The sequence below is a fragment of the Mytilus californianus genome, unplaced genomic scaffold (genome assembly GCF_021869535.1).
Source record: "Mytilus californianus isolate M0D057914Y unplaced genomic scaffold, xbMytCali1.0.p SCAF_3, whole genome shotgun sequence".
NCBI lineage: Eukaryota > Metazoa > Mollusca > Bivalvia > Mytilida > Mytilidae > Mytilus > Mytilus californianus.
In genome coordinates, this window is record NW_026262679.1 from 10,704,111 (window position 1) to 10,708,447 (window position 4,337).

Sequence of the window (4,337 nt, forward strand, 5' to 3'; positions counted from 1 at the left end):
TTTTTTGCCCCTTTTTGGACCCTAATTCCTAAAATTTGGAGGCAATTACCCCCAAAACCAATCCCAGCATTCCCATTTGTGATATGGAACCTTGAGATACAATGTCAGAGAGATCCATACACTTACACACAAGTTATTGTCATGAAACTAGAAAAATGATTGTTTTTTGCCCCTTTTTGGCCCCTAATTCCTAAAATTTGGAGGCAATTACCCCCAAATTCAATCCCAGCATTCCCTTTGTGATATGGAACCTTGTGGTACAATGTCAGAGAGATCCATACACTTACACACAAGTTATGTCTGGAAGTTACAAAAATGCTTATTTTTGGCCCCTAATTCCTTAACTGTTGGCACCATAACCCCCAAAATCAATCCCCACCTTCTTTTCGTGGTATTGAACCTTATGGTAAAATTTCATTGAGATCCATTCACTTAAACTAATGTTAGAGTGTGAAAACTAATGTGTCTTCGGACGACAACGACGACGCCAACCCAATATACGACCACAAAAATTGTTTTGCGGTCGTATAATAATTGATCGACACTGATTGTAAAACTTATCCCAGAAATAGCTGATATAAAAATATGATATAAGTTTCATAAAAATCTTGCAAGAATTGTACATGTGAGAGTGCTAACAAGATCAGACGGACAGACGCACAGAATTTCTATTTCCCCAGCAACGCATTGCACGGGTGACAATAAAACATTCTTGAAGCAGCACACATACTTGCATTTTACCAAATGTTCTATTTTTGCCATGGTAACAACTGATGGCCGATTGACAAATTAATTGATGTGTAACAAACTTTTAACCCCAGACTGTATCTACTTGTAAACTGCAAATATCAGTAAAGTACAGAAAAAAGAAAATAAGCTGTTAACACAGAGATATGTCTCGTCTATTTGTTATTTTGATAATTCAAATGTTGAAATCAAAATAGCAATACTTTAACATGTAAGCTATGCAAATATTCAAAGTCAATAAACCATGACTGAAGGTACAGGGCTAAACAATCTCCATGGAAATGAGATGTGCCAATGCTAATACAACTGCATACCAAATACCAGACTTTTCATAAGTCGTTCCCTTTAAACAAACCTAAACACAAACATTAACTTGTAAACTATGTTAAAGTTTATAAGTCAATGAACCATAATTAGGGGGTGGGGTTATATAATCTCCATGGAAATGAAACTTGCAAATGCCAATACATTTGCATACCGAATATCATTGACTTAACATTAGTTGTTCATCTTAAACTGACCTAATCACAAACTAATATATGTAAACTAAGTTAAAGTTTCAAAGTCAATAGACCATGACTGAGGGGTAAGGAGCAAATATTCTCCATGGAAATGAGATGTGCTAATGCTTATACAACTGCATACCAATTATCATTGACCTACCACTAATGGTTTCCCATAAACTGACCTAATCACAAACTAATACATGTAAACTAAGCAAAGTTTCAAAGTCAATAGACCTTGACTGAGGGGGCAGAGCAAAATAATCTCCATGGTAATGAGATGTGCCAATGCTAATACCACTGCATACCAAATATCATTGACCTACCACTAGTGGTTCACCATGAACTAGACCTAATCACAAACTAATACATGTAAACTAAGCAAAGTTTCAAAGTCAATAGACCATGACTGAGGGGTAAGGATCAAATATTCTCCATGGAAATGAGATGTGCTTATGCTTATACAACTGCATACCAATTATCATTGACCTTCCACTAATGGTTCCCCTTAAACTGACCTAATCACAAACTAATACTAGTAAACTAAGCAAAGTTTCATACAAGTAAACTAAGCAAAGTTTCAAAGTCAATAGACCTTGACTGAGGGGGCGGGGCCAAATAATCTCCATGGTAATGAGATGTGCCACTGCTAATACAACTGCATACCAAATATCATTGACCTACCACTAGTGGTTCACCATGACCTAGACCTAATCACAAAATGATACATTGTTGATGCCGCCGGACACAGCATACATTGTACCTATGTCTCGCTTTTTGACTCTGTCAAGGGGAGACAAAAATATATTAGTTGGCCTAACAAAATTTTTTTTTTAAATATTTGAGAATCAAAAGAAATTTGTTGGTTGCTTTGCAACTCAACATGTAGAAAGAATGTTTTGTTTGGCAATAAAAATTAAAACAACAAATACTGATGTACAACAATTTTAGACTCTTTTTGAGTAATTTGCGGACCCTAAAGAGGGTCCTAAAAGGTAGAAGGAAGAAGCTCTATTGGTGACTGGTATGGTTGATGCTGATACTGATAGTAATTATCCTGGTGATGTAGACTGCAGTGTTCATGTACATGATGACAGAAAATTCACATTTCTTCACTTGGCTTGCTGAAATTGTCTTTTGTCTTTTTCTTTCCTTGATATTCCAATTCATACAGGAAATGTTGTTGTTTTTTGACTGAACTTACAATTCTTACAGGAATATGTTCTTGTTACAAAAAGCAGTAATTATCATAGTAAAATTTTATATCAATTTTTTTCAAACTTATCCTAAGCACAAAAAAATTATACTTTTATCTAAAATCCTTATAAAAAATGTAATCCATTTCTAAAAAAAAACATGTGTCTATGTTACAGGGTGCATACCTTTCTTCATTTATAATTTCTTATTATTTTATTTAAAATTTATGTATTAATTAATAAATCTAAAATTAAATGATCTACTTTCCTTTTTGGAACTTTCTAACAGATTCAATTATGTTAACACAACTCTAACAACTTTTTTATGTATTCTAAAATAAAATATTTTATTCTTTTCCTTTGCCTGCTTATCTTATCATTTCTTTTAATCCTTTGCCTGCTTATCTTATCATTTCTTTTAAAAAGTTTTAAATTCTGTTTATCTTCCTAGTTAAAATGTAAATTTTCTTGTGATCATGTTTTAAAATATGACTATTGCACTTTCTTTAAAAATATATATTAAGAACCCTGCAATTTACATCAATTTTATATACAATTTAAACTATTTACACAAATAAAAATATCTATCAGTCTTAGCATTAACCATTCATCTTTATTTAATATTATGTATCAAGGATTTTTACAAAATGAAAATATTAAGACAACTATTATATTTCATACTAAAGTAACAACACATGTACTTGAAACCATGTATTATTATAAATACAAAAGCAGTATTTTTTGTTTCTCAATGTAACTGATAATTCATTATATGCAAATGAAGTATCAATATCTCCTTTATGTTTTTTTTTATAAATATCCAAGCAATTTTTTTTAATATCTCTTGATACATACTATTAAATTCCGGTTTGTTTAAGAGAGAGAAAACTTAGATCTGAGTTTAAAACCTAGTTTGAAAAGAAAGTTATAAATTGGTTTATAACCACATAAAAAAAATACAATAAAACATTTAACAAAATCACATTACAAAAAAAACTTCATGAACGAAATTCAATACTGTTGTGATTATGAATGATTGATTTATGATGAAAAAATAAAATTCTGGAATGTCAAAACTAAATCAATTCATATGAATTTATGCTTCCACTGGAACTTTCAAGATTGTTTTTAACTGAAAAGCCATATCATTGCAAAAAGGAAGACTGTTCGTCGCACATCTTTGTGTCCAATGTGTTGGCGGTTTGGGTAGCACTGTAGGTGATGGTGGTTCTGAAAACTTAGCACCAGCATAAACTGTGTTGGGATGTTCCATTTCATTTTGCACTTTTGTTTCGAAATGTTCATTTATGCTACCCAACTTGGGCGACGGGGTCTTCCTCGATATGAATTTCAATGGAGAGCGCATTTGACGATCATTATTCACTTGTCTATTGTTTCTCTTCTCAAGCCTACAATGCAACTGCCCATCTAACATTTCTTCGTTTTGGCGTATCATATCTGAGACAGTCATCTAATCGATTGTTCTGGAAATTTTCTTTCACAAAAAGTGTAACAAACACAAATATGGCGTCGAGTCGCACAAAAACTGTCAATCTGAATAACAAAGAACAAGAATTCTTTGTTGATATCCGCCGTGTGAAACCTTTTCGTAAGAAATAACGTTTTTAACGGTTCACATGCAAGTTTTTAATGACTTTCTCCTTCTATAAAAATCACGTAAATAGTCTATAACTTGAAATAAAATGTCTTGTTTACAAATCGCTTTCTTCTCCGCTTCTCTCTGTCAAAGTCGAACCAAGGATATTTAAACAGCCAATCATTTAAGTACAAAATATCATGTGATATAAATCTTGACGTCAATTGGTAAAAATCTCGGTATTTATTTTCTATTTATAGATTTATTCATTTGTTAGTTATTTGTGTTTTTAGC